We start from the raw sequence: 27,715 nt of genomic DNA on the forward strand, positions 1-27,715 counted from the left end.
TTTCACTTTGGAATCTATTTTAAGGGAATAATTAAAGATGTGGACAAAAATCTATATACAAAGATGCTGATTACAGCTGCATTTTGAACAACTGTGAAAAATTGGAAATGGTCTACATTGCCATCAGCATGGAAATGGTTGATTAGAGTAAGGTGTAATCATAGAGCAGAATATTATGCAGCTATTAAAATGTCTTCAAAGAATTTTATTGTACACTTGAATAATCTTATGATGTAATGTTAAGGAAAGAAAATGTAGGATACAAAACAGAATGTGGACTTGTGTGTAAGTGTGTGTGTGTGTGTGTGTGTGTGTGCGCGTGTGTGATATCCAGCAAAACATGAAGGGAACACACCAAAACACACGATAGTTTTCCTTTTATGATAAAATTGTGATTTTAATTTTCTTCTTCATACTTCACTGCATTTTCCAAATTTACCACAATAAGCCAGTATTTCTTTTAGCGTATGTAAAAAGTGGTAGAATTTATTTAAAAATATAAATCCCAAAGGAAATTGTTGAGAGAAAGGACCCATTGATTTAACTAACCTTACAAAGGACTCTGTTCTAGTCACAGAAGCACCTTCTCTGTTCTGCCCCCAACACCGATGGTAGAAGGAGGCGAGAGGGGATACTGGTTGGGAACAAAGACTTATAGAGGAGAGTAGTTGGTCTTGAGGAGACTTTAAGTAATTGGTTAGGAGACAATTTTTGGTATCCAGTGGAGTAACTTTATTCTGCCAGTGAGCACATGAAAGCCAAAGACTTGATTGTATCAGATGGGAAACCATCCTACCCGAAGCAGGCACCCCCAATCCCACACCTATCACTCTGCAGTATGATCTTATTTAATTCTTCATAGCAGTTACCATTATACTATATGTTGTTATTGTTTTGTTAGGTGCTATCAGGTCAATTTCGACTCATAGTGACCCCATGTGACAGAGTAGAATTGCCCCACAGGGTTTTCTAGGCTGTAATCTTTACAGGAGCAGATCACCAAGTCTTTCTCCCATGGAGCTGCTGGTGGGTTCCAAAGGCCAACCTTTCGGTTAGCAGCTGAATGCTTAACCCTTTTACCACCAAGCCTTCTGTTTTTATAATATAGGACCCTATTCATTTGTTTGTTGTCTGTCTCCTCTCTATACTATTAGGAACATAAGAACAAATGCCTTATCTATCTGTGTCACTGCTGTAGGCTCAATGCTTAGAATATGGCCTGGCACACACATAGAAGACACTCAGTCAACTTTGTTTTATGACAAACAAATTAATAATTAATTCATTACAGATTTGCCACCGGATTGGACGTCCAAGTTCTGAAGTTTAACCTTGACTCATCAACGCTGTGCTCTCATACTTTAAGTATACAGTGGACTTAGATGTTGGAGAAGGAAGTGAATGGCTCTGGTAATCCCAGCACATTTGAATTTGCTGCTTTTGTTTAGGAGATTATGCAGGCACCACTGTCCCATCAGATTTTTACTTTTTATTTCTGACCCAAGAGGCAGCTGTGAGAAAAGATGCTGTTTTTAGGGTCCCTTGTGGCAATGGCCTGGCATGTGCCCCACCCCTTGGCATTTGTTGATACCTAGTTTGGGAAATCTCTGACTTTTCTATATTTCTGACTAGAACAAACACATTCTACATATTTGTATTTGACTGTACATATTTATATTTGACTGAACTAGTAAGTCCTGTACACACACATCTAGGGGGTTATAAAAGCATCAAAGTCAAATAAAATACTTTCCCACCTATTTAATTTTAAAAATAACCTTGTTAGAAAACAGACTAAGCATACTTTTGTATTTGCATAATTTGATATTATTATCTTATTGTGTTTCTACTTACTATTATTAGCAACCATTTATAAAATACTTGCTGTGATTCCTGCTCTATATTTAAGGACTTACATGAATTATCTTACTCAGTCTTTAGCATAACCCTATGAGGTATATTGTGGTCCCTGGGTAGCGCAAACGATTAACATGCTCAGTTCTGTTATACCTGAACTGCTAACTAAAAGGTTGGAGGTTGAGTCCACCCAGAGGCACCCTAAAAGACAGGCCCGATGATCAATTTCTGAAAAATCAGCCCTTGAAAACCCTATGGAGCACAGCTGTACTTTGACACACATGGGATCACCGTGCATCAGAATAGACTCTACAACAACTAGTTTGATTTTTTGTTTTTATGGGGTGTATGTTATTATCCTCATTTTATAGAAGAGATAACTGAATCTAGGTGTGATTGAGCCAAAAGCAGCTCTTATTATCACTCTATTCCATGTAAGAATCCTGAAATACTAAGTATCCTATTTATCCCGCATATACTTAGAACTGGAACTAGGATCACTAGTCCATAGAAAATAGGCAAGTCTTGATGAAAAGGTTGATTTTCTCAAACACTCATGCTGGCATTCTTAGTTTTCATATCCAGTCTTATATTGTCACCGGTGTTGCCTTTCAGCCATATTTTATTTGATATCCTAATTGTAACCAAAACCCGGCATGACAAAGGCTGAGGTGAGATCTATGAAGACAGTTTTGCTCGGAGGGATCAGAGCGTGACCAGGAACTGAGCAAAGGGGAGCTCTACCACGATGTCCCTACCTTGCCTCTCATCCATTGAAATACACTTCTGTTGCTGCATTTGAGTCTGCCTGACTCTCATTCTTTACACTTACCCTCTAAGGGAAACTGAGCTCACTCCATTTCATCTTTTTGATTTTTGAATTATTTTTTTTCAAATTGGTAGAGAGAGTCCATTTGGGATATAAAACCTCTTTAATACCTAGCCAGGAAATTTCTGAAACTCTATCAATAGAATATTGAGGGATCGATGGAAGTGGAGGTCCAATTCTTTCAGCTTCTCCAGGTCAGGTCTGTTCTCTCACATGCAGTGTCTCATTTATCATATTTTGATAGCATTACCAACTAGGCAAAGGAAAAAGGACGTGTAACCTCCACTTGCATGGGCTCGCTCGCAATGCGGGCCACGCAAAACAAGACTGGAGGGCTAATACCAACGAGCCAAAGTAATTCAAGAGGCTCAGAAAACCATGGAAACCAGTGACCTGTTCAAAAGTGAACTTTCAATTCTAAAAGGAAGAGAGAACAAGAAAACCTAAAGCAAAAAGGACAAAGCTTTAAGACACCGCTCTGTCACCTGGACACCCCGTGAGAACCTGGACACTTAATGGCCTATTAATGTTTTGAAGCACAGTCTACAGCATGAGGAAGACAGGAGATACACCTCCAGGGCAGCCCCCATGCCCCTGATGAATCTTTTAGTTTCAGCTTCCTGCAGGAAGGTGTCTAATTGCATTTATGATTGCGATGATCATTTTACTGTGTTCAGCCCAGAGCTAGGGAGAGGTGGCCCCTCCTTGAGGAAGTTTTGAATTTCAGGTTATTTGTCATCTCTTAGCCATTACCAATGGTGCTGTTACTGTCATCATCATTATCATCAGAAGGGAAATGTTAAGCCTCTAATTGCATGTGGCACTGTGCTAAGTGCAATGCAAGGAGGCCCTTGGTTCTTGCAGGCCAGCCATGCATAATCAAAACACACTCTATGACAGGGCAGACCCCTACTACACGTTCATGCAGAAAGACAGATTAAAACACTGAGTAATGAACAGGCTGCGTGAGGACTGAATTACTTGGATTTTGCTTGAAGACTACAAAGGATCATCTGGGGACTCATAGCGTCTATTTACATAAACCACCAGTTGACCTCTAGCCAGCTCCACTCAGTGATACAGTAGAACTCTGCTTCATAGCTTCTTCAGTGGCTGATTTTTCAGAAGTAGATTGCCAGAGCTTTCTTCCAAGGCACCTCTGTGTGGACTCAAACCTCCAACCTTTTGGTTAGCAGTGAGCTTGTTAACTGTTTGCACCACCCAATATGTACTACCTCTAAACTACTGCTGTGTTCCTGGCACAGTCCTACATACTTTATATGCATTGTCTTATTTAATGCATGTGATGTCCTTATGTAATAAATGCTGTTATTATCCCCAACCCACAAACGAGATGGCAATGCCAAAGTCACGTTTCTTGTAGGAGGCAGAGCAAAGATGTTGAACCAGCCTCTCTGACCTCAGAATCTAAGGCAAGAATGACATTGAAACCCCTCTTGGGGCCAGCTGTATAGTTTCTTAGCAAATACAACTTTGGGGCAGAACTTGATTGTGTCACATTATTATTTGAACCTTTCAGAGAACATCATGTTTATAATGATATAAAACGCAGATAAATAGACAAAGGAAGGAAGAGAGTAAGGAAGAATAAAAACAGTTCATTTAGGATAATAGAATTTTGAAATTAGTTCCAAAACTATTTTTTTGTTTGTGTTGCAATGTTAAAACAAAACAAACCAAAAAAAAAGCGTAGAAGTGGAAATACATTGTGAGCTGAACTTGAAGGGTTGTGCTATCTTGGGAAAAGGAACTATGCTATCTGAAGGGTGACTGGGTGAGTTGAGAGGTTCTGATAATTTGGATGAGCATCTCACTCATCTGAATCTGATGAGTGATATGCACGCTCATCCCTAATGCTAATGCTTCATTACCGATTTAAACCTATTCAAACCTATTCTTTAGGTTTCTCTCTCTCTCCCTCTTCCTATTGTTCCCTCTCTCCCCTTCTTTTCTCTCTCAATGGGAAAATCTCCTTTGAAATGTCATTTACTGAAAAGGGAAATGTGATGGGGAAGAAAGATGTCTTTGATAGTCAAAATGAATTTGTCTATTCTTTTGTTAGTTTATTTTGGATATTGAACAGTTCAAACTCCTGAGGAGTATATATTTTATCCACACTGAATTCCTTATTCCATTTCAGGTAGGTCCACTACACAGGGGGAAGTTTGGGATAGTGGAAGTATCATTGGAGTAGCAGTTATGAATTCTAGATTCTATCCTTTCTTTGCTACTAAATCATCCCCAGAAATTCATTCAATCTCCTCAGGTTTATTTCTTTATGTCTAAAGAATCCAGTTGGATGATATCAGTGATTCTCTACCCTCACTGTGCTCTCGAATCACTTGGAAAGCTTTTTACAGTATTTATGCCCAGACTCTACCCCCAGACTCAGTTGCTCTGGAGTGCATTGCAGGCATCTGATTTTTTTTAAAACGTTCCCTAGGTGATTCTAATGTGCAGAGAACCACTGGATTACATGATTGTAAATATCCCATCAACACCTAAACTTCTCCCATTCCTTTGGAAGACGTCTGTCTGGGGTTGTTCATCATGTCTCATGGATCTTAGTGCTAATTCTGGAGTGTATATGAGCGTGAGTCATGCTCATCAAAATCAGATGTGGGATTTAGCAATCTAGCCCCAATTGTAGGTGGCCAGAGTCCAACTCCCACTATATGTCCCTGAGATGAGGCCTCTATAGAAAAAAATCCATTTGTTTTCTCTGAATTGGCTGGGTTAGCTAAAGGATTATGACTGCTTTCTTTTTTTTTTTTCTGGGAGTGGAATGTGTGAGGAGGCATGTAATTTCACCCCTTCATCCTCTATTTCCCTTTCTTAAGAAGAATTCTTTTTAGCTTAAAATTATCTGATTCTACATTTTCCTATGGCATTTGAACACTTGTATGGGTGTTAAAGACCAGTGCCATTATAGGGAATGCCTGCTTTCAGGAATAATTTTGCATTTAAAATTATATACCTATACATACATACACATACAAGTTGTTGTGTGCTGTTGAGTCAATTCTGACTTAAAGTAGCATTGTATTATGGAGTAGGACTGCCTCATATGGTTTCCTAGGCTGTAATCTTTACGGGAGCAGAACGCCAGTTCTTTTCTCCTGTGGAGCAGCTGGTGGGTTTGAACCACTAACTTTTTGGTTAGCAGCTGAACTAACCATTGCACCACCAGAGCTCCTTACACACATACACATACATGTCCATATATACATATGTATGTATGTATATATCTTGAGGCTCATTTTGGAGGGCCACTAGGAGGCCCTGCAGTCCTCTGTTGCTAGCTGCTGTCAAGTTGACCCCTGACTCATAGCGACCCCATGCACAATGGAACGGAACTGCGGATTAGACTGTTGTGATGATCCATAGGGTTTTCATTGGCTTGTTTATAGAAGTAGATTGCCAGGCCTTTCTTCCTAGTCCATCTTAGTCTGGAAGCTCCACTGAAACCTGTTTGGCATCAAAGCAGCAAGCAAACCTCCACGGACAGAAGGGTGGTGGCTCCTGCCTGGAATGCAAGAATTCCACCACTGAGCCCCAACTGTCTCTGCAGTCCTCTACCCCTAATAGAATAGCCCTCCTAAACTCAAACTGTTTTAGAACAGTATGTTGGCCGTACATACGTTTCTGTCCCATTCATACAGAGCCTGAATGTGTAATGCCCCTACCCCCCAGCCACCCTACTCACCCATAGTAACCCTCTCACACTTGGTGCTGATTCATTCCTGACAGAGCTGCTTTCTTTGGGTTAGGAGGAGGTGAGTAAAGTGAATGGGGCTCTGGGTTAGAAGTCAGGCAATCTGGGTCCTCCTTGTAGCCCTGTAGCTAACCAGCCACAAGACCTGAAGCACATAATTTACCCTTTACCCTTCAGTGCCTCTGTTTCTTGTCTGTGAAAATAAGGGGTGGAACAGACACCTTCAAGTCCCTCCAGGCTCTGTGACTCCTGATCCCTGCTCAGGCCTTGGGAGCAGGTGCGGGGCTTGGATCTTCAGCTGCTCACAGCTCACTGTTTACTGATATACACCCTCCCCTGCAGGGGCCCTGCCAGGCCCTGGCTTGCCTGCCCAATGCCCTCGGGCTGTGGTTGCCTGCTGCAGAGCTTGAGATCCCATGGGGCCCTCTTTTCCTTCCTTCTTTGCATATCAGTCTAGCAATCTGTCATGTTGGCAATCAATGGCACATTGTGAGCCTCAGCTTCCTTGGTGCCACCATTCTGAGGCTGTCCTTTGGTTCCCTTGTCAACCCATGATGGACAGTGAAGGAAGGCAAGAGCTTTTGACTTCACCACTGGATGGGGAGGAAGCTCTTAAAGACATAATGGGATGTGACAGTGGCAGCTGCTCATTGAACCCTCTGTAGTTACATGCGTGGCTTACGATTGAGGGTCAGAGTCTTGTGCTTGGCGGGGTCCTTTGTGTGATGGATGGTGAAGATAAATAAGTATGATGCCCAATTAAGAATACCATACAATTACCCTTGTCCATACTGATGACACAGCTGTCAGGAATAGGCTTCACCTGCAAGAGGAATGAAGATAGAATTTTGCATTGGGCTGTCATGGAAAGATACCACCACTGCCACATGATACCAGGATCCTTATAAAGACTTCCTCCTGGCTCCCTATTGCCTTCCTTATATGTGCATGTGATTTTACTTTCCTTTAGTTTCTCTGAGCATCCTACGATTTCAGCGATAAGTAGCTGTTTTTCTATCTTGTAACTGTTCTCGACTTTGCTGGAAGCTTTCTGGTCAGAGAAGAGGATGGACACAGAGATGGGAATCGAAATGGGGTAGCAAATGACTAAGGACCAGAATTTTATACTATTTTTACTTACTTTTTCCTGCCCACAGTGTGATCTGCCTCTTCACCTGGGTCAAACATAGTGTACAAAGTATGGTACCACATGAATGAAGTTCTCTCCCTGGTCAGCACTGCCCACAAGAGGGCTCCAGGGAATAGAAGTCAATTGAGCTTCGGCAGATTGGCCAAGAGTTGTCAAGATTTGTAAACAGGATGAGCCAGACTATTCCACAGCCTTTGTTGCCGAGGGGGATGTGATATTTAGTGGAAAAAGGCCCATAAAGCTAAATAAAAATGTTTTATTTTAGGTCATTAAACTATATGTCATATAACCTTTAAAACAGCACACATTATAAATCAGAAGCTTAGGTTTATAGGGTAGCTTATCATTCATTTAATACGCACAATTACAGCATCAGAAGCCAGATCACTCCTTATCTCTATCTGGTTTAAGTTAAGAGAAATTCCACTTATAGTTTATTCCAGAAAGGAAGAGTCTATCCACTTACGGGCTTCTGTAACCTCCAGCCCAACGTTCAGACATGGTACTGCTTCTTGTGGTGGCTGAACCTAACATTCAAATTCTGAGAAAGCATGAGCAGTGAAACTTCATCCAGAGTGCAGGTGGTCACCAAGGCAGTGATTTTGAGCCTCAAAACTATATTTATGTGTAATGGACACCAAATACAATGCATGTCTCCAGGGGCTTTTTAATCTGTAATACTATCTATTTTAGTGTTTCACTGGTGCTGTTCTTCAGTAGATAAAATATCTAAAAAGACATTCATTTAACTGTCTTTTCAGAAACATGAGATAATTTAAAGGGGTGATAAATGGAAGAAGTTAAACACAAAAGTACATTCTGTATTTATAAATGGAGTATGATTCCACTGATATCGAATTCATAAATAGGCACAACTAATCAAATGAGTTCAAAGTGGGGAGAGTGTTTACCATTGGAACTATCTGTGACTAGAAGGGTATATAAGGGGAGGTTTGGGAAAGTTCTACTCTGTCTGGCTTATAGGCTTGCTATGGGTCAGAATCGACTCAACAGCAATGGGTTTGGTTTTTAATCTAAGTTCTACTTCTATGGTTCCTCTATGTATTTGTAAATGTCTTTGTAGAATGACTTATGAAATTTGAGTTGCGATGCCTGCGTCTCTTGTTCAGTGATTTCGTGGAAGGAACTCACAGAGGTTACAGAACAATACCATCGCCCTTAAGACACTTACTGAAAAAAAAAAAAAATTAAAAATCAGCATGAAAAGCTTACTAGGGACAAGCACAGCGAAAGAGGCAAAGCAAGTGATTAATGAGAATAAAGCTTTGTCTTAGTTCACAAGAAGCATAGGGGATCAGAGAGGGTGATGATATACTCATCCATTCACCCAACAAATTATTATTGGACCCGTAAGATGTACTGAGGAATCCCTAAGTGGTGCAAATGGTTAATGTGCTCAGCTGCTAAATAAAAATTGGAGGTTTGAGTCTACCCAGAGGTGTCTTGGAAGAAAGGCCTGGCAATCTACTTTTGAAAAATCAGCCATTGAAAGCCCTATAGAGCACAGTTCTACTCTGACACACATGGGGTTGCCATGAGTTGAAATCGACTGGATGGCAACTGTTTTTTGTTTGTTTGTTTTGTTTTGTTTTTTAAGATATACCAAGCCCTCTGCTAGGCACTGAATGCAGAGTGTTGAATATAAAGACACAGATGTCATCCTCATGGTACTCATTGTCTAGTGGGGGATAACAATATTAATCTAAAGGACACAAAAATAAATCTACTAGCACAAATTATGCAGGCAGACATGTAATATTCTCTCTCCTAAGCAAGTATACGTGGATTCTCTCTACCGTGACAGAAAACCATATTGGGCGGGTTGGCACTTTCTATTTGGGGTCTGTCAGGAAAGTCTTCTCAGAGGAGATCATATCTGAGTTGAAACCAAAGGATGAGTAGTAGTGGTCCAGGTACAAATTAGGGCAGAGAATCCCAGGTACAGAGAATGGTGAGTTCAAAGGATAGAAGGGTGTGGCTGGAGCAGGTGAGCCAGGCTGTGCAGGGCATAGGATGAGGAGCGAAGTGTCAGGAGCTCCATCATGCATGTGATCCATGGTGGTCCACCTTCAGGATCTGGGGTCCCTGCAACAAGGAGCCCCAGAAATGTTTAAGAAGAGGAATGGCGTGCTCGGAATTTCATTTTAACAACCTACTGGTTGATGTGTAAGGAGCCCTGATGGCACAGTAACTAAGCGCTTGGCAGCTAACCAAAAGTTTGGTGGTTCAAACCCACCAGCCACTCTGCAGAAGAAAGATGTGGCAGTCTGCTCTTGTAAAGATTACAGCCTTGGAAACCCTATAGGACACTTCTACTCTGTCCTATAGGGCTGCTGTGAGTCAGAATTGGCTCATCGGCAATGGGTTTGGTTTGGGGTTGATGTGTGGAGAACAGACAGTAGGAGATGATGAGTGACAGTAGTAGGCTGAATATGATAAGGTGACACAGGCAGGTGAAGTAGAGATCTTGGTATCCAATAAATATCTCACATATATTCCTGTGGCTGCAGCTGATCAGGAGAATTCCCAGTGAATTTGTTCACAGGCTGTAAGGACAAGCCTCACTCAATAGAGAGTTGTATAGCGCTGTCATCTAAGTAAAACCGACTTTTTAAAAAATATGAAATGAAAATAATTTTGGAATGGATCTTACCTAAAAATTAAAGAAGAGGGTTTTACCATGTACTGTCTGCTCATTTGCTGCTAAATTTTTGAAATTTTCAAGATCGGAATAAACTCAAAACACAATGCCGTTGAGTTGAATTCCAACTCATAGCGACCCTATATGATAGAATAGAATTGCCCCATAAGGTTTCCAAGATTGTAAATCTTTAAAGAAGCAGACTGCCACATCTTTCTCCCACAGAGCAGCTGGTGAGTTTGAACCACCAACCTTTCAGTTAGCAGCTAAGTACTCAATCACTGTGCCACCAGGGTTCCTCCTAAAAATTAATAAAGATGGTTTACCTTGTATTCTCTACTCATTTGCTACTAAATTTTTGAAACTTTCAAGATTCGGATTCAGAACCAGAATTGGATTTGAACGTGCCCTGCGATGACATAGTGTTAGCTAATTAGGGTCTGGAAATACTACCACACAACGATGGGAAAGGGCTTTTCAGAGACGGGTGAATTTCTCAGACCTAGAAACAGTGACACGTGGTGCCACTGAACCAGCATAGTACTCTATATTCTACTAGAACACTGCACAGCACAGTCCTTTTAAATCTCAGTTGAGATAGTCTTTGACAACAGCCTTTACTTTCAGTCTGGGGAAGACCTGAGTTTTAGGTGAGAGGAAGGGAAGAGCAAGGGTATGAGATGGAAGGAAAGATGTTTCCTAACTATGAAAATAATTTTTGTGACCATGCTACTTGTTATTAGGAAGCCATCATGTAACTACAACTGTATTTGATCTGCTAAAATGTACATAGATCTCTTCCATGGGATTCTCTAACCTCACTGCTTCTTTCTGCTCCTTGTGTCACTGGAAGAGAGAACAAGAGCATTGACTATAGCAAATAAGTTCATTTTCCTGCTAGAGAACCACTTTATACATAAACCACATGCTCCTCACAGCAGAAGTCCTCCCACCTAAAGGACAACTAATGTTATATACACATATTCCATTTCAACCCAAGCTATTCCCCTTAAAAAAGACATAGTCTCTACAGAGTACATAAAAAGAATCTGGGTTTCAGAGGTGGGCTGGGGCAGAGATGGCTTTGGCAGAGGGCCCCGGCACACCACTGCCCCATCTGCATAGTATTATCCACATGAGTAGGTTGCCTCCGTCGAAATCAACGGGACCGTATGGCAATGTTCGGATCTGAAATTATTTCAAATGAGTTCCTGTGTAGTTACAACTCTGTACTTGCAATCTTCGTGATTTCAATTTGGAAGGTCATTCAAGTGAATAATTTAATGTTGGGCTGTTCCTTCTGTTTTCCCTTCAAGCTCACAAAATTCTAAAAATAATGTTATTATGAGCAAACTTTGTGCTTAGCAGGACAGTGGGGGGTTACAGTTCTGTTGCTCTGAATATAAAAGATCAAGTCTGATTTGACTTTATCAGCTTGGCAATGGGATTTATAAAGACAAATCCTAGTTGTGAAGCCAAATTTTAACTCCCTGATCATGTCTTATCCAGAGAGAGAGAAGCCTATTTGTCTCCACCTAGGCAAGGGGTGAGGACTTCGTTAAGGAACAATATGACAGACAGTCATCAAGGTTACGGTGAGCCTTCTCATTCATGCCTCTTAACCCCTGATTCCTCTCCAAGGATGATGGTCTACTGGTTGTAGAGATGCCTGAACTCTCTTTTTAGAATTAGGTAAAATCCATTTTGTATTCATTTCTTTGTACATTGTACATGTACGTGGTTTAAAGAGCTCTGGAGCTCTACAAAGCTTGTTGTTAAAAAGCATCATTCCCTTGTGCCAATCCACCTCAAGTCTTCTTCCCTTTCCAGAAGTAATTACTTTTAACTCTTCTACCTGATCGTTTTGGACTTCTTCCCCATATCTCTAAGTAACATGCTTGTATTGTTCTATTATGATATTTTTGTTTTAAGTATTATCTACTGATTTCCTGCCGTGACAAATATACAGTTGACTTTCTTTCATGCCCCTTTACCCATTCAATTCCACCACATACAAGTACTCTTCTCATCACCAGACTTCCAATGAGGTTAGATCTTAACTTTTTTAGGTCAATATTCAGTGTTTACAATACTAAATGAGAGGATTCTATGGTTACTTTTGCTTCCCAGTATAACTTTGTTTTCCCTGGAGTTATAATTGTCGCTTGTTTTGTTTTGATTTGTTTCTTAGTTTTAATATACTTATCGCTAATCGAACCCTAAGCTCTTCCTTTATCACTTGCCTAAATCTCCTTCCAATTGTTCAGACATATCTGACACTTTTGGTTGTTTATTTTTCTTCCTGCGGAAATGTTACCCAGAGACTCTTTATCTGCTTCCATCTGGATGGGTTGGTCACTAAACATCAGACTTTACTGTCACCTAGGGCCTCCTTTCAGCACCATTTTGAAGATTCCTGACTCTTTCCTTCTGTACTGGATCACCACTTTCTTAAATATCCTGTCTTCTTTCTCTTTTTATTCCCTTCTTTGATGGCTTGCATCTTTCAGTAACTTCCTGAGAAATATTTCAGAGAGGGTAAAATTGAAATGTTGTATGTCAGAAAAATATTTTTATTCTAACTTCATTAGTAGTTTGGCCAGATTAAGAATTTCTAGTATGGAGTCCTGGTGGCATAGTTGTTAAGAGCTTGGCTGCTAACCAAAAGGTAGGCAGTTCGAATCCACCAGCTGCTCCTTGGAAACCCTATGGGGCACTTCTACTCTGTCCTATAGGGTTGCTATGAGTTGGAACCGACTCGATGGCACCTAACAACAACAACAGTAAGAGAATATTTTCCTCCAGAATTTGAGGGTATGGTTCTGTTGTCTTCTAGCTTCCAGAGTTGCCTTTGAGAAATCTGATGCACTAGAATACCTGATCCTTTTAGGTTCTCTCTCTTTCTTTTTCTGTCTCCCTGTGTCTCTGAAATGTACAGACTGTTCCCTTTGCAGTGATTGTCACCCTCATGAATATTCTCGTAAATATTTTTCATTGTGTGGATATGACCTATTTATTCCAGAAACATGTCCCCTTCAATTCTGGAGGATTATTTTTAAATTATTTCATTGATCATGTCTTCTCTTCCATTATCTTTTCCGTAATCTGTTTACAGAGCTCCTTTCATTCAGAGATTAGAGTTCTGCAACTGATTTCATAATTTGTTAATATTTTCCCTCTTTCATTTTGCATCCTTTTTTGTCTTTCTGCTGCACTTTATAGACTATGACTTTAAATTCAAATTAACTACTTCTGTTGGCAATAAATGATAAAAGAAAATTTTCTGAAATGCAGTCATTGCTAAAGACCCAAGGAAGGCCTAGACAAAGAATATTAATCAGACATAGAAAATTCAACACAAATACTATCCATAAAAGCTACCAATAATTGTGCCATTGCGGGTGGAAGAAAAACTATCTGTTGCTACCATGGGTCTGGTAATTATGTAGGTCAGCGAATAGGCAGAACATGGCGGCATTGCAGAGTCTCAACAGTGAGCTGTAATGTAAAGGAAGGAAGCTTAGAAATGAGCAAGCAATCCTTCAGACCTAGTTACAATTCCCAAGGGGACACAAAGACCATATTTAACATGGTCTATCTGCATTCGGGATGGTGGGATTGGCCATAGGAAGTCCCCAAAGCCAGCACACTTGAGAGCAGGCAGGTCACTCATTCTAGCTTGGAGTGGTCTGTCTGACTGGGGAGCCAGGCTTATAGGGCATGTCTGGGTTTTAGAGGCACAGCTAAGTAGGCTAATGTTCAGGGGAGGCTTTATATCCCAGAGTGAGGAATTGTAGCATAAATCAAATCTCACAGATGAGAAGCATCCTAAGAGTGAGAGCATGGGAGGTCCTAGGCCTCACCCTCAGGCACCCTAACTGCTGCATTCAGGGCAACATGATTAATTCCAGACCCCACCAGCTCATGAGCCTGAGCCTATTAATAACAACCTGCCAGGTCAGCATTGTCTGAGGACCCGGAAGGGTTGATCAACAGGGTGAAAATCTTCAAAGCCACAGCTAAGTGGACTGGGGAGAGACAGGGAGGGACAGTAGTGAGCATTTCACATCTATAGTGACTGCCCATCACGCTCTCCACCAAAAATCAACTTCATTTTCCCTTTAATGGCCCTGTTCTCTCTGCTTTCATAGGTCTTCCTCTCATACTCTGTGCTTAATCTGATCTCAGTGGCCAGTTTTTGCTCACCTGCACTCCATATATTTTCTCTTATTTCAGAAACTTTGCTTAAGTTTCCTGTGGTATCCAAGAACTCTATAGCCCTCCTCACCCTGAAATTGTAACTTAAAGTTTGTTCCAAGAATCTTCCCAAGATTTACCAAAAGAACAGCATGATCAGTACATCCTATCCCTTAGCAATCATTTGCATGTTTGTTAACACTTGTCTCCCTTTTTCCTTTTGAAGCAAGGGCTCTTTTCTCCTCGTTATCTCACCCAAACATCCCTCTAACACAAGATAAGCATAGACAAACCAGTACAGTGAGCAAATCCTGACTCTACCTGGCCCTTTCTACAAAATTCTTCTCCTGGGGTGAAGTCCCACCCTTCCTTCCAGTTTATCTACTCTGAAAATCTAATCTCCAGTAAGGATCGGAGTGTAAACCTATATAAAACTGTTACCTCTCCCAGGGATGTTTGCATTTGAAACGTCATATCCATGGGCTTGGAGAGGCTTTCTCACCAAATAAAGAGATAGCAGACTACAAGGGATATTTTACTTTCCAGGTATCCTCCCCATCTCTTGCAGAGCATCCTCATAAACAGCTGTCCACCAGACCACAGCAACAGCAGCCCTTGTGTAGTCTTTGGTTGGCTATTCAAGATATGCTTGTGCACGGATAGCCACACTTCCTCTGAGGCTGAGGCACCTTTGCAGGAGGAACAAACACTAGACTCAGGTTCAGGACTCCTGACCAAGATGTGCTCAGAAAGGCAGTGTGTGTCTCGGGGACAGAACATGGCTGAGAGTCGCGGTGATCAGTGCACAACGCCTTCCCCACTGTACACGGCGTCACCTCTTGAAATCTCTCTTCTGTCTTTGGACTGTCAGGATGTAAAAGATTAGAGAGCAAGAGTGTTGCCCAAAAGCATCGAGCTCTTGCAAGAACATCAGTTAGATTGGACAGTGCAATTAATGTCCATATAGCAAATCCTCATGGGAAGTGTCATGAATCGTCTTTCCTCTGGCTACAGCCTGTGCTGTACAGGCTGCCACCCATAGAGAGAAGGTGACAGAGTGTGACATCAGTGGGAGCAACTGAAGTTGTGACAGAGTGATGGGAAAGAGGGTATAAAAGCTGTGTGTGGGATGGGGAGGGGTTTTGAGTGTTGAGGAGCATGTGTAGCTCAAGGGAGAAGACTAGATGGTATTATCTTACTAAGAATAAGGACGTAATGTGTTAAAGGAGGTAAATGATTTTGACTGAGATGACATATCCAATATATACTGTAGAGAGAGAAAAGACAGAGTGGGTTAGGCCATACAGATAGGACATGTAAGTTGGAAATAAAATACACATCTGTTTCTCAACTTTAATCCATCCTTTCCTCAGTAGAGATCAGCCCTCATGTAGCTGTCTGTCATTGGGTCAAATGTTTACAGTTGAGTCTAGCATAAGATGCTCTTGACCCACTGCCTCGCTTTTATAGACTCTTATAATAACACTTCTATGCTTTTCAAAATCTTTTTACACACGTTATCTCATTTAATCAGGTGGAACAGGTTGAGTTTCTAATAATATTCCCATTTCAAGTATGAGTAAATGGAGGGTCAGAGAGATAAAGTAACTTGTTCAAGGTCACACTGATAGTAAGTGATCGAATTTACTATAGGCAACTAGCTAAACGCTTTACATCTTAGTCTGGGTTCTCTAGATGAGCAAAACCAGTGAAGTGTATGTAAATACATATATATAAATACATGTAGAGAGAAATTTACTTCAAGGAAATGGCTCACACAATTGTGAGGGAATGACTCATACAATTGTTGGGGCTGACAATCCGTGGGTCAAGCTAGAGGTTCTGCTGGCTCACATGGCTGCAGGGGCTGATGAACCCAAACTCTGCAGGTTAGGCGGCAGACCAGAGACTTCTGCAAGCTTATGTCCCAAGAGCCGGAGGTCAGGCAGTGAGAAGAGTGCAGGCTCAAGAAAAGAGAGTGAGCTTCACTAAAACATCCATTTATATACTGGAGACAAGCCACACCCCCAAGAAACTCCCTTTCAGCTGGTTGGCTGCTCACATCAGATCACAACATGGAAGTTGATTACATAGTATTTTCCAGTCCACTGAGAATCATAGCCTAGCCAAGTTTACACATAACATTAACCATTACACTTTATTAAAAACAATTCCTAGCAGTACTAGCAGGTGAGTGAGGGCATAATTCCTATTTTACAGAAGACAAAAGAGAGAGAGTAACTTGCTAAGATCACACAACTGTAAGTGGCAGAGATTGAGCTTAAATTCAGATATGCTTGCCTCCAGGATCTGTAATTTTAACAGCTATTCCAGTATCATGTACTTTGTCTCTGTAGCCCAAGAATTCTCCTCCTGGAGTCTAGTGATCTTCGTATAGCATTGTCACTTTCCATCTCTCTCCACCATGATCCCGTGATTGTGGTTGTTTTCCCTGTTTGTGATATAGTCTCACATCTTCTCTACCAGCCCATTTCCATCATTTCCTTCCAGTCTTATCTTCCGTATACCTCACCTGTCTGACTTCACAACACACTAAATTCTTCAGCATTATTTGTAGACATTTTTTATTCCCTATTTATTTTGGATTTTTTTTTTGTTGTTTAAAAAAATTTTAGTTTTTAAAGTTTTTTAATTCTTTTTTTTTTTTGTAGTAGAACCCAGGCCTTGCAGCTCCAAATGTAATTCTCTGATCAAAAGCACAGTCTTCAGAGTCAGGAGGATTCAAATTCAAGTCTTAACTGTCACTTACTGCCTACATGACAATAGCCAAATTACATGGCCTCTGTGAGTCACGGTTTCCTCATCTGTAAATGGAGATAATGGTAGTAGCTAAAATATAGGCCAGATGCAAGGAATATTTGAGATAATGTGTAATAAGTTTCTAACATAGTGGATAACAGATTAAAAAAACTCAACAATAGAAGCTGCTATTAATACTATCATCCTTATTAATAATAATTGTTAAAGGAAAGCTGCCAGCTTTGGGTAATTTTCTATGCTTAAAGTTTCTCTTTCTTATAAAATCCCTGGGTATGTACTCCTCAGGGTAACACATAGGGGTCTCTCCCATACAGCTTGTATGTTCATTGATATTGATAGAAGCCAGCCCTGAGATACGATGTTGGAGGCAATGGGTGTATTGTTGCGGTAATAATAATTTTCGCAACTAAGACAACATAGTAAGAAATGGAAATCCATCTGATTGGTTATGGAAGCAAAAATGGTCTTTTCTCTAATTTGTGAGCAGGTGATACCTTCCAGCATTTTGCTGCCATTGGATCTTAAAAACAGCACTTTCCTTTTGAAAATAAATGTGGCTAACTAATGTTTTTTAATATGATCAATGGGAACATCTCTTATTTTTCTGAGACTGCTCTGGGTCAGCAAATGAGAAAGTTTCAGAAGATTGGGATAAGGACTTAGAAAAGCAACAACCAGTTTTGACACGAAGCTGACAGTGTAATGAATAGCAGAGTTTCAGTACCCTGCAACTTTGATTGCTTTTTCTCCTATTTGCTTTGTTCATCTCAGGGAAGCAAATGATCCACATTTGTAATATCACCTAATCCTTCAGTTGGACCTTAAACATTTATTTTAAACATTAAAACTGCTAAGCTTGCCAAGTTTATGACCCACAGACACTTTTATTTATCTATTTTTAACTTTTAATTTCTTTAAGTTGAAATTGCCAAATCCATTGAGTTGAACAGAAAATGTGATCTGGAAGCTGTGACTTTTCGTGAAGTGTAACCAAATACCGCTGGCTGGGAGAGCATGACAGGAGAATTTTGCTGGTGGGGCTGGCTGGAATGGCCGGGCTGAAATGTAGACATTTGTTATTGGATGCTTTATGGTTTGATTATGTTTGGATTATGGTTTTTAAAATATCTTTGGGTTTTGAAAACCCAGAACAATGTATTCATAATCCATGGCCCATCAGCTTTATTGTAGTTTTCGTTTTATAGAGAAAGAGTGGTTTTGCATTAGCAATGAATTAGTTGTTTATTTTCCCAACTCTGCCGTTTCATTATAGTGATGCAGTTCATTCACCTAATAGTAAACATGTTTCCAATCTTGGAATTTTCCTGGTCAGGGCTTGGCTTAAACTAGAGGGATTTCATTTTTAGACTGTTGGTGTGTAGTCATACAACAATATAGTTTTTATAGGCGAGGTCGGGATTCCTGGGATTTGTAAATGCCTTTCCCCTCTAATTACAATTATGTGCCCTGCCTTCTCTTCTTCTTTCTTAATGAATAAAATTAGTGAGAACTATTGTGAAGAGATCATAAGTTACTTTAAAAAAAAAAAAAAGATCGTTACTGATATAAATTATTTGGTGCTTGTGTCCTTAGAAATAAAGTTTTTTTAATCTTATCTGAGGCAGCTAAAGGGCCGTGTCACACAGAAAATATCTCTTCAAGCGTACAAACTAAAGATTTCTCCACATAATGTTACTACCTATATGTTCCACCTCTTAGGGCAAGGAAGTTCACCTTTTCTTCTCCCAAGATTGTTATCTATGAAAATATAAGGATCATTGTATTTTGATGCATCTCCCAGGAATGAGCGAAGCAATGAAAAGAGACAGGTACAATCTATATGAAAGATGATTTCCTCAACTCTTTGTTGTGATAAATGCATTGTAAATGGGAACACTCTGTGGTATATTAGAAGGCATGTCATTTGAGTCTCTGGATGTAGAGAATTGTAATGTGTCTTGGTCATGTCATTTTATTTTGTACTCACAAGAGCAATTGCAGGAATGCACAGGCAAACATATCAGTTATGAAAGGACCCGAATGAGGGTTTACGGATGGATGAGTCTCACTAGCCAAAAGCTGACAAGGCTTAGAGTTCTGAAGGATGATTTCATTGACTTGTTGCACCTTTCATGCAAACAAGGATTCGACAGCTGTCAAAAGGGCGGATTGCTCTCTAGAATCTCCAGGGATCTATGTGAATTGTGTGTATTTGGAGAAGTGATTACAAATATTAATGGGCTCTGAGAACCACAAAAAAAGTATGTGCTTCTGAGACCTGACTCACCATAGGGTCAAATTCAGGCAAATTGGATTTTTAAAAATTGCATTTACTTAGTTGCGTATGTGAATTTTTTTTTTTTCTCCTCTAAGCATAGTCTCTACCTTGAATAAAACTGTTAATATGGGAAAAAAAGAGGCTTTTGCACAATAGGAAGTAGGCAGGGCTTAATTTCTTGGTCTTTTTGTTTGTTTGTTTCTTTGCTTTGTGACCGTATTTCAGTCTTTTTGAAAGCCCTGATTAATTATCACTCCCTTGATGTTTCTGTCTCCTCTGTAACAGCACTGAAAAGGGAACTACCCCACCTTTGCTGGGTTTTATTTCCAGATTTTATCGCATGCAATTTTTCCTACTTGTGGGATTAACGTTTTGGGCTATATTAAATCAATAAGAGAATCATTTCCTGCTCTGGTAAAAGGGGAAAGGTGGAATGAAGAACTGTAGTCCACACTAGATTGGATTTTTGGAGGCATATGGATGTTATTGGTTAAAGAACAAATCTTCTAATGGTAGAAGCACAGGATGTTAGACCTGGAAGGGACTTGGAAATCACCTTGTCCAAGCTCTTCATTTTGCAGAGGAGGAAAATAAGGTATAGGGAAAAGAAAAGAATGGTCTAAGGCTGCTGAGTTAGGATGGGATCATCAGGAGTAGAATTCAGGCTTCTTGGCTTTCAAATATTTTATAAATGCCCTAAAGTATTTACTTAAAAACTGAGTAAAATCTACTTATTTCAAGGAATTTTTAAATAGTAAATAATTCCTAATTAACCAAAGAATCTTTTGGAGTTTGCTTTAATAAACTTCCTTTTGTTTTATTTATTTATTTATTTTTCTTGTGTGAAAGGGTATAGGTCAGCGGTTCTCAGCTGGGGGTGATTTTCTCCACCCGACCCACAGACATTGAGCAATGTCTGGAGACATTTTTGATTGTCACTACTGGGAGGGGATGGCTACTGGTATGTAGCACAAGTCGACCCCATCAACAAAGAATTATCTGGCCCTAAATCTCAATAGTGTCAAGATCGAGAAACCATGGTCTAGAGGCATGCTCTTGAGGAATGCTATAATATCCTGTGTTCTTCACTTTTCCTTTTTTTTTCCTGATCGATCTACCATGGTTCTAAGAGGAAATCCAACAAGAAATGAACTTCTATGAACACAAAGACGTGTATGTCACCACGATTAATGTTTGCAAAAAAATACTGAAAAGTATGTGAAATATTGAAGATACGTGTTTAAGTACTGCGTTTCAAACATGGTACTCTTCTGTGCCCATTTTTAGATATTTGGCACAGTTCAGCAGGAACCAATCAGAGCTGATGATGGCTGTAAGCACATAGTATGCCAAACTGGTAGAATTTAGACCTTCTAAAACATATTAATATGAACACACATACGTGGAGAAACTAGGAGGACAAACTGAACGTTGAAGGGTTGAGAGACCTGTCTCAACACTCACAGAAGGGCCATCTGTGCAGTCTTGGGGGTCAGCTTCTCTGGTTCAGATTCACTCCACAGTTTCTTGAAGTAACTCAGACAATGCTATAGTACTTTGCACCCTAGGAATTGAACATTTTTGGACCTCATTGGTTTTCTAGAACAGTATACTTAATCTTTATCACCTATTGCAAACAAACTGCTAGACTGACAATAACACCCAACAAAAGAATAAAATTTGTCCATCTATCATTAAGATAATTGTTATTGATTAGTCTCCTTGTTAATTTTCTGCTTTTTGTTTTCAGATGTTGGTTATAAATCACACCCGCAACAGGCACCAAGCCTGTGTTTGTGTCTATTATGTGGTCCTGATAAGGCTGGGCAGCGTTTTTCACCTTCCTGTGGCGAATTATTGAGATTGATTGAAGCGCTTTGCTTGTCCTAGCCTAGACACTGTATAATTAATGTTTCATTATGTTAATACATGCAAATGTGAGAGTGTGTATTTGATTGGGAGGTGAGAGAACAAAAGGATTAGAGAGTTCACTCCAAAGTACAAATTAATTTATTGCGTTGCTCACTGGCCTCTGAGGAGTAGGCTTCAAAATGAAAGGAAAAAATGCACAAGAAGATGCGCGGTTGGATGTCTGTATGTTTGAGAGGTGGCGTGGTTAGCAGGTCCAGGAAGCATATTCAGTCACACGTGGGAGAACTTGTCTGTGCTGTGATTTCAGCAGTCCACATAGCTCCCTCTTTAGTTAAAGTGTTTAGAATGAGAAGTCACAGAACTCTTTCCTCTTTACATACACATACACATTCATATACATACTACACTAGAAACATACTGAAACTTTACATACAATGTAGTGCTCTATCGTATGCAACAAACGATTGACTGCATGATATTATTTGAGGTGTAGCCAGGAGAAACTTTACCCCCAAACCAGTTATTCCCAGGTCAACAATTATTTGCTTATTATTGCACGTTTCTCCCTGGTCTTCATAGTGATCAAACAAACAATCAAAAACCCATTGCTGTTGAGTCGATTTCCGACTGATGGTGATTCCATGTGCTACAGAGTAGAATTGAACTCCATAGGGTTGTCTTGGCTATAATTTTTATAGAAGCAGATTTCCAGGCCTTTTTCCCTCAGTACCTCTGGGTGGGTTCGACTACCAACCTATTGATCAGTAGCCAAGTGCAAACCATTTCTGCTACCTTTTTCACAGTGATAGTTTTATTTCCTAATATATCATTCTATTTTTACTCTGTGATTTGCTTATCTATTTCCCTAACATTAGACAGTTAATATGTTTCTATTTAGCTGGGCTTTCTATAATAGAAATGAGCATTTTTCTTTCGTATATAGAGTAGTTTTAGTTCTATTGAATTTTTTTTTTTTTTGTGAGGTAGCGTCTTAGGAGTAGAATTAGTAGAGCCTAAATCTTTTTTATGGCTTTAGATATACATTGCCTTCTTTGGAGATATTCCCACCCCAGATATCTAGCATAAAGACTCAATAAATGATTGCTGAATTTAATTAAGCACAGGCTTCTACTAAACTGTAATAACTCTTGAGGTGGCCTCATTAAGTTGTTTTTAGATAATCATACTTTAATGTGGATAGAAGTTATTGAATCTTTTCCCCACACTAAGTGATGCTGGAATATCTGGGTAGTATAAACGGTTAAGGCTCCAGGCTGCTAATGGAAAAGTTAGAAGTTGGAGTCCACCCAGAAGTACCTTGGAAGAAAGGCCTGTCAATCTATTTCTAGAGAGTCAGCCATTGAAAACCCTATGAAGTGGCATTTTACTCTGACGCACATGGGGTAGCCATGAATTGGGGTCGACTTGATGGCACTGGTTTTTTAGCGGATGCTATTTTGAATAGTTTTAAAAACGGAAAGCAGAAAAAAAAGAAGCATTTAGAACATAAGACTCAACCAGGAAGGGTCAGGTCAGGCCGGGTTGAACATTAGAGAAGAGATCCCTGAGGTCAGTAGGAAGGCACCGAATTTCTGGGAAAGGGCTTTGAAAGAGAAGGTTGTAGAATGTCAACAGAAACAGATTATTTCTCATAAGTATTCTCTGCTGGAGTTATTACAGGGACATCATTAGAAGATAGTCCCAATTACTTGTGCGTTATGCAATTTTGTTTGTTTTGTTTCTTTGCTTTCATTTCTGATGACGGCTTCAGAGCAGCAGTGGGGTGGGAATCTGTGCTGCATGATAAAGAGCAGAGGTTGTCAAACAGCAGGGTCAGCTCCAACTACACTCATTTGCTTACACATTGTCTATAGTTATTTTTCCTGTTAAAATAGCAGAATTGAGTAGTTGGTACACAAAGCCAAAAATACTTACTCTTTGGCCCTTTACAGAAAAAAAGTTTGTAGAACCTTGATATAGAGAAACAAATATGACAGTCAGAAATGGAGTTTATAGTCAGACATATTTCAAATTCAAACTCATCCATTCATTGACTAGGTAACTTGGACAAATTATAATTTTTCATAACCTCAGCCATAGTTTTCTCATCTCTAAAATCAATATAATCATAACAATTACATTGAATAGTTGAAAATAAAATGACATTTAAGTATTGTCTTTTTTTTGTTGCTGCTGTAAAACTTCAGAAATGTGATTAGTGTTTGCATTATCTTGTAGTTACTTTCATATTGTCATGATGTGGTCAGTTGAAGACTTATTTCCAGCTGCCATCAAGTCAATTCTGACTCATGGTGACCCCATGTGTTTCAGGGTAGAACTACACTCTATTGAGTATTCAATGGCTGATTTTTCAGAAGTTGATCACCAGGCCTTTCTTGTGATGTGCCTCTAGGTGTATTCTAACCTCTAACCTTCCCATTAGCAGCTGGGCACTTAACCATTTGAACCACCCAGGGATTCTGGAGACCCATTAGAATCATGTAATTAAATAAATAATAATATTGCATTTGATTTAGTAATTGTTGTTGTTAGTTGCCATTAAGCTGATTCTGACTCATGGTGACCCCATGTGTTACAGAGTAGAACTGTTCTGTAGGGTTTTCCTGTCCATAATCTTAATGGAAGCAGATTGGCAGGCCTTTTCTTCTGCGGTACTAATGGGTGGGTTTAAACCACCAACTTTTAGGTTAACAGTTGACCGCAAACCGTTTGCACCGCCTAGGGACCTTGAATTAGTAATTAATGCAGCCAAAAATACATAATATTCTTCTGTAAATTTCCCCTGCTTTTAGCTATGGCCAGTGAAACTGTTAGTTGCTGATGTCAGCATTGATTGGAAAGGTTTTCTGAATGTATTTATCTTCGTCAAAGCAGTGAGCTCACCACTACTGAGCACACGGCAAAGAGCATGAGTCACTGAATGTGACAGAGCAGGCTTCTCCCCTGTGATCCCAATTGCTATGGCTTATTCTGCCATTATTCTTCATGGTCAACGCCAGGGGAGTTAATAGCGTCTAAGTGGATGTGGTCCTTTCTACCGTGATTCACGTGTCATTTTTTGCAGTCACTCTGCAGGCTGACAGGGTGGTATGATATTTTTGGTCCACATTCCTCTTCCCTCAGACCCGTCACATTTTTTGATCATTTGGTTTCTGTTCATTCCCTTTCGCTCATTCTCCTTTGTTCACTGAGCATGTTAAAGATGGCCAGGTATTCTCCTTCACTGAGACTTATGGAAATCAACACTTTATTATTATTGCTATTATTATCTGTGTTCAGTACTCTGCTAAATGCAAACAGGGAAAGGGATGAGACTTCTGGAAATCAACACTTTATTATTATTGGTATTATTATCTGTGTTCAGTACTCTGCTAAATGCAAACAGGAAAAGGGATTTAGATAAAATTTTATGCATAGTTCCTGACATAGGGTGTTAATATATGTGGTAGATCAACACAGATTTTTCTGTTTTACATGCCAGGATGAACAGCCTCCAGCCAGACCTTTCCAGTTACAGCCAAGAGGTGTTCCAATGACATATGTTACACATGAGTCACGGAAGTCAACATTGGCCTTTTATCCCCACCCAAAGAAATTTCTATTAATGAGTAAGCAACATTTAGAAGAGAATGAGGCAATGCTTCTGTGGAATTTAAACTTAACTAAAAATTCAGAAGCATGAGAGTATATTATACATTTTAGAAATGGAAATGTAGACACTGTATTTCAATATAATTACTTCTGAACCTGCCATAATGCTTATGATGCCTGACAAGATTTCTGACTATCAGATAAACATAACCAAATTTTGAAAAGGAGTGTAATTATGTATATCCATATTATCTTTAAGAGAGTGATAGGTAAGGGGCAATATATCCCAAGCTGCCAAGAACAATTCCAGTTTATATGTGTTGTCCTGGCGTAATTGTAAATTGAGTCCCCCTTCAGTCTCCAAAGCATCTGATTAGTATAATAAATGATGTGATTATCCTAGCGATCACTGCAGTGATTAGCTTGAATTGAGCCAAAAGCAAAATGCACGTCATAATTAGCCTGTCCTCAGATAAATTTTGTGTTAAATTGTATTTTACTTTACATAAGTGAGAAAAAATGATTGACACTCTGGTGTTTAACAGCAACTCAATCTAAAAGCTACTTTTAAAACCTTTACCAACCGTGTTACTGACTTTATATCTTGGAGGTGGTGACATCTAGTATCCATACAAGTATCCATGAGTACCTTCATCTATAGAGCATGACCGGGCAGTCCTTATGAGCTTTTTATGGTCCTGCATGCCTGTAAGTGAAGGAGTGCAGTCGAGGTCTGCCACTAGTGAACCCAAACTTTAGACCCAGTGGAAACTAATTACTAAAGGAAGCTCAAAATGTTCCTTACCTTTCCTTCATTCTCCTTTGTTCATTGAGCATATTAAAGACAGCAAGGTATTCTCCTTCACTGAGATTTATGGAAATCAACACTTTATCATCATTATTATTAATAATATTATTATTGTTATTATTATCTGTGTTCAGTACTCTGATAAATGCAAACAGGGAAAGGGATTTAGATAATATTTTATGCATAGTTCCTGACTTTGGGAGTAGTAAGTAGAGTGTTAATATATGTGGTAGATCCGCACAGATTTTCTGGCTAAATAAAAAGTGGGCATATCTGATATTTATAAATTCTGATGGTCAAATGCCTTGGTTATTCACAGGTGCAGTTATGTGGGATAAATCCAAGCTTTTTGTGATTCCGGGACATCCCCAAGGAGAAAACCAAAAGCAGACAATGGTTTTATCGTTTCGGACTGCCCCTCCAGCCTCCCTGGGGACTCCTCCAGGGTCCTCAGGTTTGTTGCTGGATACTCAGAGCATCTTGGGAACGTCTGCATTCGGGCAGGCCCTGTCCAGACAATTCCACAGACCTCTTTCCTGCCAGTGCTCATGTGTTTACTCCAGCCTCATCCTCCCTGGGCTTACTGGTTGACAAATTTTACAGTCTAATAAGCCATTTTATACCAATTTTTTTCAAGTGTCACAGAGTCTTTGACTTTGTCTCTCTTCCCAGATTCCACATCCATGTAACCAAGAAGTGTCAGTACCCTAACCCACGTGATAGATTTTCTGGAACCACAGTAGCCAAAGTGGATCCTGTATCAAATCTTCAATTAGTATTACATGTTTCTATCTTTTCCACCTCTGAGCTGGTTTGGCCCTACTTTGATTTGTAGTCTACTTTTAAAACCGTGTTTAAGAAGCACAAAGTTGATATGGAACAAATCCGAATCCTAGAATTAAGAAAAGTCTAGATTTTATTACTGGATCCTCTTTATCTAAACGTCTAAACTGTGTGAACTTGTTCAAACATTTAACCTCTCTAAACCTTTTTCCTTGCCTGCAGAAAAAAGTTAACAATCTCTCCTTGACCAAAAGGATCAAACTCTGAACCACCCTAAGTAAGTTAGGAGAAATTTCAGGCAAGGAAAAGACAGAAACAGAGAAAGAGATTACCAGTGTTTTTAAGCCGCAATGCAAACATGAATCTTCAACAAATCTTAATGTAGCCCTGACTCAACTTCACCATTAATTAAGGTGGTGGGTAACCCCCACCCCCTCAGACCACCTAGGGCTCAAGAGAATGGATCTGATTGCATGTAAATGACTTTGATTATTATCAGTTATTTTCATGTCTACATTATTCATTCCTTTGGCTGTGCAACAGCAAAGGCATAGTTTTTCATGCTGTTTTTATAATTAGAGAGAAAAAGAGTTGGAAGGGAGAAAGAGAGAAACTTTTGTCTCTTTAACTACATTAAGATAGTAGCAAGTATGGATAATAGGATTTAAAATTTACACTAATTATGGTTTTAAAAATTACAATTCTAGTGTGTATATAATACACATCAAATGTTATGTTACAAATAGTGACCCCTTTCTTGTGTTCTAGTGACATGTATTGAGTCGGTGGCTTCTCAGGTCCTGAAGTTGTGTGAGGTTGAAAAAGCTGAAGGCATGAGGAAAGAATCCCATAAGTGAGACAGAACATGAAAGGAAATAGGTGGATTTGTCTGGGCTCGTGTGTTATGGGAAGGAAAAAAGAGTATCTCTAGTTGGTGAATTATAGGGAGTCTCCCATTTGACAAGGCAACCTCTGTATTACCCTCAGTAAACTCCGCATATTTTCTGTTCTTGGTTTTGCTTTTCATCTGAGAATTGTGTATAAATTTACTTCTGAGTGTTTTATGATAACACTTGTACCCCTCTGTGAAATTACAGCTTCTGTCATACAAGGAGAACTGCTGTTTATTATTTAGATAAATTTGGACTTT

The sequence above is a fragment of the Trichechus manatus genome, unplaced genomic scaffold, assembly GCF_000243295.1.
Source record: "Trichechus manatus latirostris isolate Lorelei unplaced genomic scaffold, TriManLat1.0 scaffold00063, whole genome shotgun sequence".
In the NCBI taxonomy this organism is placed as follows: Eukaryota; Metazoa; Chordata; class Mammalia; order Sirenia; family Trichechidae; genus Trichechus; species Trichechus manatus.